Genomic DNA, 14,142 nt, shown 5'->3' with positions numbered 1-14,142 from the left:
AGGAGCCTCAGCATGCAGCAAAGACAGAACCAGTAGCATCACAGAGGGTAACCCCCGAGGTAGGTGAAGGTGAGGACCGAGGTGGAAAGTGCAATGCAGCTCTTGCCTGAGTCAGGGGATGAGGAGTCTCTGGGGAGGGGGCATTGATCTGACCTCTGCAAAGTCCCATCTGCCTGTCCCATTCCCATTGCCACCACCAGGAATACCCTGGGAGAGGAGGGACAAAGCCCAGGTGTGGGTGATTCAGAGAGAACCCTGCTTGGATACATTCTCACACAGCCCCCACAACACACACACACACAGAGGCGACAGATACCTGGACCCACTCACAGAGGCTGTCACACCGGTACACACATATCCATTCACTGACACACTCAGAAACATTCACAAGCACACACGGTGACAACACACACTCATCCACACACATGTCCACAGATACACACATAGGAGCTCCCTCCCTATTCACATTGCATACACCCACTGACACGCACACACTCACCCACAATGACACGCACACCCTCACTGCATACACTCACTGGCACACACAGTCACCCACAGACACGGTGACACACACGCTCATCACAGTCACACAGTGACACGCACACACACTCACACACCTGCAGAGGAAACTTCTCTCCGGATCTCCCCGACACCGCCACTTCCCCCCAGAATCCAGTAGGCTACTCCTTCCCAGCCCCGAGCCTCAGCCGGGCCAGGTCTGGGCCGGTACTGGTGGCCCCGTGGCTCTACCCAGAGAACCGGTCCTCGCTCCGCGTGGTCCCCCGCCCGTCCCTCGGGTCAGGCCCACGGGCAGCCAGGCCGGGGCGGGGGCGGCGGCGGAGGCCCAGCCCTCCCCCTTCCCGGGCCGGGAGCCGAGGCCGCCGGAGCCCGGGGCGTGGGCGGCGCCGGGGCCGCAGCCAGGCCGAGGCTGGGGGGCGCTGCAGAGGGCGCAGCGCGCGCGGCCCCGTCCCCACCCCTCCCGGCGGCTTACCTGGCCCGGCTCGGGCTCCGGCCGGGTTACATGGTTCCGGCGGCCCGGGCCGGGGGCGCTGCGGCGCGGGGCAGGCGGGCAGGGACGGGGCCCGGCACTGCGGAGCCCCCGGCTGAGGGGCCGCGCCGGCTGCGGAGCCCCGAGCGAGCGCCGAGCGGCAGCGGGCGCGGGAGCGGGAGGCGGCCAAGCCACGGAGGCTGGATTTCCCGGGGACCAGGAAGGGGAGGCGGGGGGATCCCGCCCGCGCGCTCCGCCCCCGCCCCCGCCCCCGCGCAGGGCTGCCGAGCCCGGAGCCCGCGAGAGGGAGGGGGACCGAGCTCCCCGCCCCCGCACGGGACCCAGGAGGGCCGAGGTCGCAGCCGGCGGGCGGCCGTCCGGGTCTCCGAGGAGCGCCCGCCTCGCTGAGCGACAGCGCTGGGGAGGCCCAGCTGGGGGTGCGAAGAAGCTCCCACTCCCTGGGGACCACTGGGTCCGTGCCCGCCTGGGACCGAAGGAACGGGCACACACAGTGTCACGGCCACGCACAGCCGACCTAGGCACAGGGACCCAAGCCCAGAGGCCGGCACTTGGAAAGAGTCACACAGCCTCCCAGACACGATCTCGCGCCCCACCGAGGCACAGTCACACCCTGAATGTCATACACAGCCCCCCGGGCACATCCCTCTAGGAGACTGTTCGGGTTTCCCCGGTGAGCTACCCGACTTCAGCTCCTGGCCTCGGTTCCAAGAGCCCCCTTCCTCTGCTTCCCAGGATGGGGCGCTGTGCCGGGCCGCAGAGCCTTGGACAGGCGTCCCCCACCCACAGTCCGCACAGCCCAGGCATTCCCAGTGTGGAGGGAAAACCCCCGCTATACCTGCCAACTTTGCTGGGGCCCCCACCTGTGCCCTCTGTGCCCGCCCACCTCTAGGCCCTGAGCCAGGGGTCGTGCCTTGGCGGGAGCGGGGTGGGGGAGGGAAAGGGGACGGTCCAGAGCACAGCCTGAGGCTGCAGAGCCAGGACACAGGCTGCAGGAGCCGGGAGAGGCGGAGGAGAGAGCTGACTGCTGCAGTCCCTGGCTTGAATCCGTCTTGGCGCCCAGAGCGATGCTGTAATGGGGGGGAGGGGGCCGCACTGGGGAAGCCGCAAGCGGAGGGGCTGGTTCTGGATTCTGATTTCCCGAGGTGGGAGTGAGGGAAGCACTGTCTGAGGCGCTGAAAGTTGGGGTGGAGAGTAGTGTGCATCCTTGAAGCCTTCTTCCCCTCTTCCTTCCTCCACCTTTTCCAGGCTTGAAATCTTTGGGGTGGTGAGGTGTGGGCTTGGGAGGTTGGGGAGACTGATCGTCCTCCTCTCTAGGAACAGACCTGAGTAGTTCTGATTCAACACGGGCCCAATAACCTCCTTCTCCCTGTACCCTTTTGGGGTCATCGGCTCTCCTCCTTGTATAAAGGGGGGAAACTGAGGCCCAGAAAGTAGAAGTCACAGACCCAAATGAGTTAAAACTGGGAGTCAAGCTCTTTCCGCTTTTCCCAACAAGATGTTTAAAGATGCCACATGACATAAAGATCTGGTAGGAGATTGGCAGACTGGTCGCCTGTCCTGCTGCCTACAAGACTCATACAATCAAGACTTCAGTCATGAGCTAAGGTTGCAGATAATTCCCAGCCCAGGGGTCAGCCAAGAGCAGATATCAGGGAAAATAAGATAGAAAGTTGGTCCCAGGAACCCACCTTAGAACTGCAAGAAGCATCTCACTTTTTATGAAGCATAAGAACAGCCATCATGTAGGACACTAAAAGGTACCACCATGTCTTCTTGGTTCTAAGATGTACATTTTGTTAACTATTCTAAAACTGGAAAGCATCTTACAATGAATAGGGACATTTTATACAATTTTCTACTTTTCTTTCACAGTTGTATCAAAAAGCTGATGTGTTCTAGAATGGAGAAATAGTGTAGTTTTCATTTGTTCATTCCACAAACATTTGCTTATTGTACCTGGCACCTTGCTAGCCTGTTGGGGCATAAAGATTAATCAGACAGGCTTAGTTTGGACAATGTCCTCTCACACCCATCCAGTGATGTATAAGGGAGATGGAGATGTAAACCAATCACTACTATCAGGGCCAGCTTCATGGGAGTGTGAACAGTACGGTGACACAAGGCTCCACACTTGGTTTAATGTTCTGCCATCATGTCTTGAAATTCTTAATAATTTTTTAACAAAGGCCTCTGCACGCCGCAATTTATCATTGCTATATTAGGAGTTCCATGTCTTAATAAAGATGGGCACTAAATACTTTTAGAGTCTAGAGAAAATAGCCAGCTCTGCCTAGGTGAAAAACGGCAGTCAAAGTAAGGAAGCATAAAGGAAGTATTTGAGTAGAGTCTCAAAGATTGGGAGAGAGAATTAAGATAGAGAACAACACATGGGCAGAGACAGAAAATCTTCAAAATGTCAGTCAAGCAGTATGACATACTAAGTGCTTGGTTGATCTTCCCAATGAAAACGTGATAAGTGATTTCTTTAAATGATAGATAAAATATATTTTTAAATCTTCTTAAATGCATCAATGAGCTGGCAAAAAAATAAAAATCACTCCAGCCAAAATCTAAGTGAAGGTAGAATCATAGGAGTAAGCAGAGCATTGAAGCCAACTTTATCTAGCCTGGGGAGCTATGATACATTGTTTGCAAATGTAGCACTGATTGACCTCTCCCTGAATCTGTGTTCTTTGCCATATGATTTTGAAACTCCCTGCAATCAAGGAGGGGACTCTGTTTTCCCAACCCTCATATCTGGGTGTGTGACTTGCTTTAACCAATAGACTTTGGAAGAAATCACAGTGTGCCAATTGTAAGCCTAAGCTTTAAGAGGCTTACACACTTCCACTCTTTCTCTTGGTCTCCTGCCTACACCATGAGAACAAGCCTGGAATAACCTGCCATAGGACAAGAGACAAGATGCAAGAGAGCTTTCCACATTGCTAATTATTAGAGAAATGCAAATCAAAACTACAGTGAAGTAGTTTCACACCAATAGAATGGCCATAATCAAAAAGTCTACAAATAATAAATGCTAGAGTGTGGAGAAAAGGGATCCGCCTACACTGTTGGTGAGAAAGTAATTTGGTGCAGCCACTTTGGAAAACAGTATGCAGACTCCTTAAAAATCTAAAAATAGAGTTACCATGTAATCAAGCAATCCCACTCCTGGGCATATATCCAGAAAAGACGAAAACTCTAATTCAAAAATATACATGCACCCCAATGTTCATAGTAGCACTATTCACAATAGCCAAGACATGGAAGCAAACTAAGTGTCCATTAACAGATGAGTGAATAAAAGTGTGGTATACATACAACAGAATATTACCCAGCCATAAAAAAGAATGAAATATTTCCATTTGCAGCAGCATGGATAAACCTAGAGATTATCACACTAAGTAAAGATAGTCAGACAAAGACAAATATTATGTATCACTTATATGTGATAAAAATATAAATCAACTTATTTATAAAACAGAAACAGACTCACAGATACAAAAAAACATATATTACCAAAGGGGAAAGAAGAGGAAGAGGGATAGATTAGGAGTATAAGATTAACAGATACACATCTCTGTATATAAAACAGATAAACAACAAGGATTTACTGGATAGCACAGGGAACTATATTCATTATCTTGTAATAACCTATAATGGAAATGAATCTAATGCTGTACACTTGAGACTAACACAGTACTGTAAATCAATTATAGTTAAATTTTAAAATTTATCAAGTGAATAATAAAATTCATATTAAAAGGTAACTACCTCAATAAACCCACACAAAGAAGATGCAAGAGAGCCTTGGTATCTCGGCCAAGACCATGGTAGACCAGCCTGTGGCCAACTGACTCTCAAACATGAGAGAGCCCAGCCAAGAGCAACAGAAATATATACCTATCCATGGTGGCTGCAGACACATGACACCAGCTGAATGAGAAGAAGCACCCAGTCAACTTGAGGACTTCTGAGCAATAATAAATGCTTACTAATTTAAGCCACTGAATTCTTGAATAGTGTGTTATGTCATAATTTTGTGGCAATAAATAACTGATACAGGGGTATTTGCCAACAGATGAAATTGAACTTCAGTTTTTGTGATCTCTCAGGACATGGGGGAAAGAAGACAGAGCACAGGGTCTAAGTTGGGCAAATATTCCCCTGCTGAAACTTAGAACCCCAAAGAGTTCTACTCTAAAGTATAGGTGAACTAGAAAAAAAAATCACCCCTCCCCACACCCAGGAAATTGTAAGGAAAATTACCTGTTTTAAACCTCAGCAATAACAATGAGTGTAGGGAGGAAGACTCACCTCCTGAAAAATCCATAACTACAACTTAAACCTCACAGTGTGCAATCAAATTCTACCTAGGTAATCTGAAAACCCTGAAACCAAGAATTTAGTACATAACGGTCCCAGGTTGGTAGTGCCCAGGGTGTCTGGCAGAAGCAAATGTAAGTCTTTGTTAGAGGAACTCCCCTTCATCTCAGGCTTCAAATAATTTTTGCAGATAGAGTTTTGAAGAAAATGAACAGCACACAGTCAAATACCATCAAACACACAAGGAAACATAGCACCAAGAACCAGCAAAAACAACAAATAGCAGAAACATCTACAAAGAACCCAGCTATTATATGAGACACAGAATATAACATAATTATTTTTAATAATAAAATAATCTTGTTTTGGGCTTATTTTCCTTGTCCTATTGTGCTGGCCAGGTTCTAGAGTGCAATGTTAGATGGAAGTGGTGATGGTGGCTATGTTTGTTCATGACTTTAAAACTCTGACATTTTTTCTTTAGGATGATATTTGTTGTAGGATTTTTGGAGACTTCTCTTGATCAGGTAAAGGAAGTTCCACTTTATTTCTAATTTACCAAGAGTTTTAATCAAATGTATGTTGAATTTTTCAAGAGGTTTTTCTTCATCTTTTGACATGATCATATGGTTTGGCTCCTTTAATCTGTTGTCATCAATGCCTTTTAGAGATTTTCCTAATATTAAATTTTACTTTCCTGAGATAAACCCAACTTAATTAAGGAGCTTTATAGTTTACTTTATATATACCATTGGATTTGATCTGCTAATATTTTGTTTTGGACTTTTGCAACCTATATTGATAAATAAAAATGAGCCTGATATTTTTCTGTCTTTTGTTATCCAGGATTTGGTTTCTAAGTTGTTCTAGCTTTATAGAATGAATTGGGAGAGTGTTATATCTTTTCTTTTCTCTGAAAAAGTTTAAGATTTGAGTGATCTGATATTTGTATGTTTGGTGAGACAGTTAAAAACTATGTAATTTGATAAGCTGATTCTAAAATAATTATGAAAAAGTAAAGAACCAAGAATGACTAAGATAGTTTTTAAACTTTTCATCATGAAAAATTTCAAACATGAACACACAAATACATAGTAGAGAGAACTGTATAACACCCCTGCCTCCGTGTATCTGTTTCCCAAATTCAATGATCATAAATTCCTGGCCCATTTTGTTTAATCTATATCTTCCACTCACCCTCTGTATTATTTGGAAGCAAGTCATAACTATAATATTTTATTAATAAATATTTTAGTAAGTATCTTTAAAACCCAAGAATTTTTGTTAAACATAATTACAATATTATGATCACATCTAAAATGTTTAACAATAATTTCTTACTGTCATCAAATATCTAGTGAAATAACCAAACAAATTTTTTTGATTTCTCTCATACATTGTACAGTGGACCCCTGAACAACACGGGTTTGAACTGTGTGGGTCCACTTGAACACAGATTTTCTTTTTAATAAATATGTACTACATAATTATAACTACATAATTCACAGCTGGGTGAATCCACAGATGTGAAAGAGCAAATGGAGGGCCCACTATAAAATTATAAATGGATTTTCAATTGCATGGAGGATCCATTCCCTAACCTCCATGTTGTTCAAAGATCAGTTGCAGTTGATTGATGTCACTTAAGTCCTTTTTAATCTTTAGATTCCCTCTCTCCATTTTTTTCAGCAAATTTATTTGTTGAAAAAAATAAGGTTGCCTATCTTGAGAATTTCCTACAGTATAGATTTTTTACTTGCAGAGTTATTTATCATAATTCTTTATCCCCCGTATTTTTTGTAAGTTAGTAATTTGATCTACAAGTTTGATCAGATGCAGGTTCAATTTGAGGGGACAATAATTCTTCATAAGTAGTGTTGTATATTTCTGTCAGTAGGTGTATCATATTTTGCAGCCTCTCTTTTTATGATGCCTCTTTTTTCTGCATTAGAAGTTGCAAAATGGTGGTATACCAATTATATAATTCACTCCTTAATTATGAGCTGGAATACTTCTATAAAGAGAAACTTCTCTCAAGAGAAATTTCTCTCCCCAATTATTTTATTACCCTAATGTACAGTCCATACAGGAAGAGCAGAAAAAAACCCACATAATTTGTTCCCTTTGGCTTTCGGTTTTAAAACAATGAGTTAGGTAAAAATGAACCTTGACCTCAAAGAGTAGGAAAAAAAATCTTTGTGAAAAAGCAATTCAAAATGGATTGTAGACCTAAATGTGAAAGGTAAAATATTAAGCTTATAGAAAATATAGGAGAATATCTTCCTAACCTTGAAGTGAACAAATATTTCTTAAGCAGGGTGCAAAAAGTGCTACCCATATAAGAAAATACTGACAAGAGGATTCTGGGAATATGTTGGAGTAGGAAGTCCCAAGAATCTGTCTCCCTACCTAGATAACCTTGAAGTGAACAAATATTTCTTAAGCAGGGTGCAAAAAGTGCTACCCATATAAGAAAATACTGACAAGAGGATTCTGGGAATATGTTGGAGTAGGAAGTCCCAAGAATCTGTCTCCCTACCTAGACAGCACCTGCATTCGGAGAATCTGTCTGATGTAACTATTTTGGAACTCTGGAGTCTATTGAAACTTCCAGGGAAAGACTTGGATGGTAAATTGCTATTAATCTTCATCAACTTCAGCTTTTAGTACAGTAGCAATGGCCCAACCCTTACCCCCAGTCCTGTAGCAGGCAGCTGTGCATGTGTTCCTGGGGCAGCTCACAGAAGCCAGGGTGCAAGAAGGGCCCTGTTCTCCAAATATTAGGGATCTGATCACTGAAATCTATTTCTGATAACAGAGGTGTAGACAAAGAGGAAGTGACTGTTGTTGTTGGACCTCCTCTTATTATTGCAAGACCTCCCTTCTCTGACTAAAGTAATTTCCAGGGGCTTTATGGGACTGAAGACTTTTTCCTCCCTTCATTTTCCTCTTTTCCCTTTTTGGGACCTAGATATTAAAGGCTAAGATATTCAAAAGCAACTATATATACAGGAGAAATCAGAATGTCACTATGCAAGTTCAGGAAAAGGCACAGACTCAGAAAACACCTGAGAAGATCTTACATGTATAACTCATGTTTATCTTTGGTACAGAAACAGCCTACAATATTTTATTTTTTAAAAGAACAGTAAACCTTGGGGAGGGGGGAATAATCTTATTTCCAGAGTTATCACATTGTTGGATTAAAATGTCCAGATTTCAACAACAACAACAAAATTCACAAAGCATACAAAGAAAGGGAGAAGTATGATTCATTCAAAGGAAACTGGTAAACCAACTGAATCCATCCCTGAAAAAGACCTATGGGTGGATCTACTAGCCAAAGACTTTAAAAAAAAAACTGTCTTAAGAAAACAAACAAAAAGATATTCTGGAGATGAAAAATAGAATAACTGAAATGAAAATTTTACTAGAGGGTTTCAAAGGCAGATGTAAGCAGGCAGAAGAAAATATCAGTGAACTTGAAGATAGAACAATGGAAATTCTTGAGGCTGAGGAATAGAAAGAAAAAAGATTGAGAAAAAATGAACAGAGCCTAAGGGACCTGTGGGGCACCATCAGGAAGACCAATGTACATATTGTGGGAGTCCTAGAAGGAGACAAAAAAGAGAAAGGAGCAGAGAGAATATTTGAAGAAAAAAAATATTTATCTGAAAACCTCCCAAATCTGATGAAAGATGTAACTATAAACATTTAAGAAGATCAATGAACTCCAAGTAGGATGAATTCAAAGAGATCCACACTGACATTAATTATAATCAAACTTTCAAAAGACAAAGACAAAGAGAGAATTTTGAAAGCAAAAGAGAGAAGTGACTTGTCACATACAAGTGATCATCAGTAAAATCATAAGCAGATTTCACATCAGAAACTTTGGAGGCCGGAAGAAAGTGACCAATATATTCAAACTGTTAAAAAAAAATTAAAAGTTGTCAACAACAAAAAATCTTATATTTGGTAAAACTGTCCTTCAAAATGAAGGAGAAATTAAGACATTCACAGATAAATAAGGCTGAGGGAATTTGCTACCATTAGATCTCTCATGCAAGGAATGCTCAAGGGAGTCCTGCAGGTTAAAATGAAAGGACACTAGACAGTAACTCAATGCTGTATGGAGAAATAAATATCTCACTAAAGGTAAATTTATGGACAATTATAAAAGCTAGTCTTACTGTAACAATGATTTGTAACTGCACTATTTGTTTGTTTCCACATGATTTAAGAGACTAATATAGTTAAAGAAAAAAATTATTAATGTAGAAGCTAGTATTACTATAACTTTGGTTTGTAACTCCAAATCTTGTTTTCTATGTAATTTAGGATACTAATGCATTTAAAAGAATTATTACTTTATCTTATGAGACATACTATGTATAAGGATAAAATTTTGTGATATCAACAAACCAAAAGGGGGGGGACAGCATTTTTTGCATGTTATTGAAGTTAAGCTGGTATAAATTCAAATTTTAGTGTTATAACTTTAGGATTTTAAATGAAATCCCCATGGTAACCACAATGAAAATAGCTCTAGAATATACACAAAAGAACTGAGAAAGGAATTTAGATGTTTCACTACAAAAAAACACCTAAACATGAAAGAAGGCAATAGTGCAAGAACAGAAGTGGCTATACTAATTTCAGACAAAATAAAATTTAAATTAAAAAACAGTACAAGAGACAAAGAAGAACATTATGCTAAGTGAAATAAGCCAGTCATAAAAAGATAAATACTACATGATCCCACTTATATGAGGTACTTAGAGTAGTTCAAATCATAGAGACAGAAAACAGAATGGTGATTGCCAGTGACTGGAGGGAGAAGAGAATGTAGAGTAATTGTATAATAGGTATACAGTTTCAGTTTTGCAAGAGGAAAAGTGTTCTGGATATGGATGGTAATAACGAATGTACTTAATACCACTAAATCGTATGCTTTAAAATGGTTGCAAGGGTCAACTTTCTGTAATGTGTATTTTACCAGTTTTTTTAATTGAAGAAAAATATTAACAAATTGGGTTTTGCTGTAATTAGACAGATGTTCATTAAAAGACACCATTAAGAGAGTGAAAAGGCAAAGCACAGACTGGGAAAAAATATTGGCAATACATGTATCCCATAAAGAACTCATATCCAGAATATCTGAAGAATCCCTACAAATCAATGTGGGAAAAAAAACGTAAAAAATTTTAATGAGAAAAAAACTTGAGTAAGAACTTCTTGAAAGAGGTTCTCTCACTGGCCGAGAAGCCCCAATAGGGCACCACCACACACCCAATAGAATGGCCATCTTTTTAAAAGAATAATACCAAGTGTTGGTGAAATGTGGAGCAATTACACTGCTAAGAGTATAATGGTTCAATCATTTTTGTAAAACTGTTTGACAGTGTTAAAGCTAAACATTTACCTACCCTATGACTCAGCAATTCTACTCCTAGATATATACTCCCCCAAAGTGAGTGCATATGTCCACCAAAAGACATGTACAAGAATGTTCATAGCAACTTAATTCATAATGGCCAAACCTGAAAACAAAATTGTCCATCAATGGTAAAATAAGTAAATAAATGTTGGGCTAGTAATACAATGCAAAAATCATGCAGCAATAGAAAAGAACAAACTACTGCTACATGCTGCAACATTGAAGAATTTGTAAACTTGCTTCTTAAAATGTGGTCCACAGACCAGCAGTATCAGTATCACCTGGGAGCTTGTTAAAAATGCAGAATCCAAAGTCTTACTGAATCAGAATATGCATTTTAACAAATTTACTAGTTGATGCAAAAGCACATTAAGATTTCTATATCTTCTTCTGAGTGATAGTTACATAGATGTATATAAATTTTCATACATCTATACATTCAAGATAATATTTTAGATTGTACAAATCCAAATCTATACATTTAAGATGAACTTCACTGTGTCTTTTTTAACTCAATACGAATCGAATAAAAGTAATGATTTGGTTCACTAGCATTCTAAAGGTAACCAATAAGGATTTTTAAAGGAGCATTACAAACACACGGATTTAAACATATTTAAAGTATTTTAATCTATTGAATTAATTGTTCTATTTTTCCCATCTTTGACCAAAGGGAGCCTCTTCAAGCTGACTGCAGGGCACTTTGCCACCTTAGAAATATTGGTAATTTTCTTGCTTTCTAATATAAGAAAATGTTTCAACTCACTTTGTACATTTTCTGTCCAGATCTGAAAGTAACCTTTTTCCCAAGGATCCAGGGTACTTTTAATTTGAAATGGTATTAAAAGCTCCAAACTGAGTGGTGCTGAGAAAAACTGGACAGCTACCGGTAAAGAACTGAAATTAGAACATTCTCTAAAATGATATACAAAAAATAAACTTAAAATGGATTAAAGACCTAAATGTAAGACTATAAAACTCCAAGAGGAAAACATAGGCAGAACACTCTTTGACATAAATCACAGCAATATTTTTTTCAAACCAGCTGTTAGAATAATGGAAATAAAAGCAAAAATAAACAAATGGGATCTAATTGAACTTAAAAGCTTTTGCACAGCTAAGGATACCATCAACAAAACAAAAAGACAACCTACAGAATGGGAGAAAGTATTTGCAAATGATACGACTGACAAGGGACTTATCTCCAAAATATACAGACAGCTCATACAGCTTAATATCAAAAAACAAGCAACCCAATCAAAAAATGAGCAGAAGACCTAAATGGACATCTCTCCAAAGAAGACATCCAGATGGCCAATAGGCACATGAAAAAGATGCTCAACATCATTAATTGTTAGAGAAATGCAAATCAAAACTACATGAGATATCACCTCTCCCTTCTCAGAATGACCATCATTAAAAAGTCCACAAATGATAGATGGTGGAGAGGTTGTGAAGAAAAAAGAATCCTCCTACACCACTGGTGGGAATGTAAATTGGTGCAGCCACTATAGAGGATAGTATGGAGATTCCTCAAAAAACTAAAAATAGACTTATCATTATGGTCCAGCAATCCCACTCTTGGGCATATATCCGGAGGGAACTCTAATTCAAAAATACACATGTACTCCAATGTTCACAGCAGCACTATTTACAATATCCAAGACATAAAAACAACCCAAATGTCCATTGACAGATGTGTGAATAAAGAAGTTGTGGGGGGGTGTGTGTGTGTATATACACATGCATACTGCTCAATGATAGAAAAAAAAAGAATAAAATAATGCCATTTGCAGCAACATGGGTGGTCCTGGAGATTGTCATTCTAACTGAAGCCAGAAAAAGAAAGAAAAATACCATATGATATTGTTTATATATGGAACCTCAAAAAAAAGGACACAAATGAACTTATCTACGAAACAAAAACAGATTCACATAGAGAACAAACTTATGGTTACCAGCAGGTAAAGTGGGTGGGAAGGGATAAACTGGGAATTCAAAATTTACACCTCTTGGGGAGTAATGGAACTGCTGGCTATCTTGATTGTGGTGGTGGTTTCATAGGTGTCTACATCTATCAAAATTCATCAAATTATACATCTGAAACATGTGTAGTTTACTGTACAGGAATCATACCATAATAAAGGTGTTTTTTTTAAAAAAAAAAAGCTCCAAACTGTGTACTAACAGATCTCATTAATTACCCTAAACACTTCTGAAGAAGATAATAAAAATGTGTGATGAGCATTATCAGATATCAAGGCTTATTAAAAAGGTATAACATCAAGACCATGTGGTGCTGGTTCAAGGGGAGAAGATGATCAGTACAATAGACTACAGAGCTCAAAGACAGGTTTATATATGGAACTTAGAAGTGTAACAGTGGTTGCACAGCAAATAAGTGGGAAAAGGAGGGGAAATCATCTTCTATTTAGAAAAATAATTGGATTGCAACTTCACGTAATACACAAAATTTAACTCCAATTGGGTTAAAGATTTAAATGGGAGATTCAAAACTTTTTAAAAAATTTTTATTGAAGTATAGTTGATTCACAATGTTGTGTTCATTTCTGGTGTACAGCAAAGTGATTCAGTTATATACATATATATTTTTTTATTTCCTTTTCCATTATGTTTTATTACACGATTTGAATATACTTCCCTATGTTATACAGCAGGAGCTTGCTGTTTATCTATTTCATATATAGTAGTTTGTATCTGTTAATTGGAAACTCCTAATTTATCCCTCCCTCACCCTCTTTCCCCTTTGGTAACCATAAGTTTTCTGTTTGTGACTCTTTTTCTGTTTTGTAAATAAGTTCATTTGTATCGTATTTTAGATTCCACATATAAGTGACATCATATGGTATTTGTCCTTCTCTTTTTGACTTACTTCACCTAGTATGATAATCTCGAGGTCCATCCATGTTGCTGCAAATGGCATTATTTCATTCTTTTTATGGCAGGGTAGCATTCCATTGTACATATATACCACAACTTCTTTATTCATTCATCTTTTGATGGGCATTTAGGTTGCTCAAAACTCTTAATAGAAATTGTGTTAGTCAGTATTCTCCAGAGAAACAGAACCAATAGGAGATAAATAGATAGATAAGTAGGTAGACAGATTATAAGGTATATTTATTAAATTTATTAAAGATATATAAATATCTCTTTAAATATATAAATATATTTAAATGTAATTATATATGATTATATTTTATAAATATATAATTATATACTTATAAATAGCTTTTTATAAATATAAGAATCTGTAAAAATATATAATTACATAGTTAATAAATGTTAATTATATAATATAATCTATACATTTATTAAATATATATATTTATTGTAAAGAATTGGC

The 14,142-nt window shown here is 39.6% G+C and overlaps 1 protein-coding gene across 1 annotated transcript in view; it reads right to left on the bottom strand.

Moving 5' to 3' along the window:
* Nucleotides 1-1,190, bottom strand: part of DLGAP3 (DLG associated protein 3) — a 57,192-nt gene extending 56,002 nt beyond the window's left edge. The window contains exon 1 of the mRNA XM_072974821.1: nucleotides 992-1,190. The gene's annotated coding sequence lies outside the window, so the exon portion shown is untranslated. The remainder of the gene's footprint in view (nucleotides 1-991) is intronic.
* Nucleotides 1,191-14,142: the final 12,952 nt, after the last annotated feature.

Source organism: Vicugna pacos, chromosome 13, assembly GCF_048564905.1.
Source record: "Vicugna pacos chromosome 13, VicPac4, whole genome shotgun sequence".
NCBI lineage: Eukaryota > Metazoa > Chordata > Mammalia > Artiodactyla > Camelidae > Vicugna > Vicugna pacos.
The sequence above is the reverse complement of the archived record's forward strand: the minus strand, read 5'-3'. Positions and strand labels throughout refer to the sequence as shown.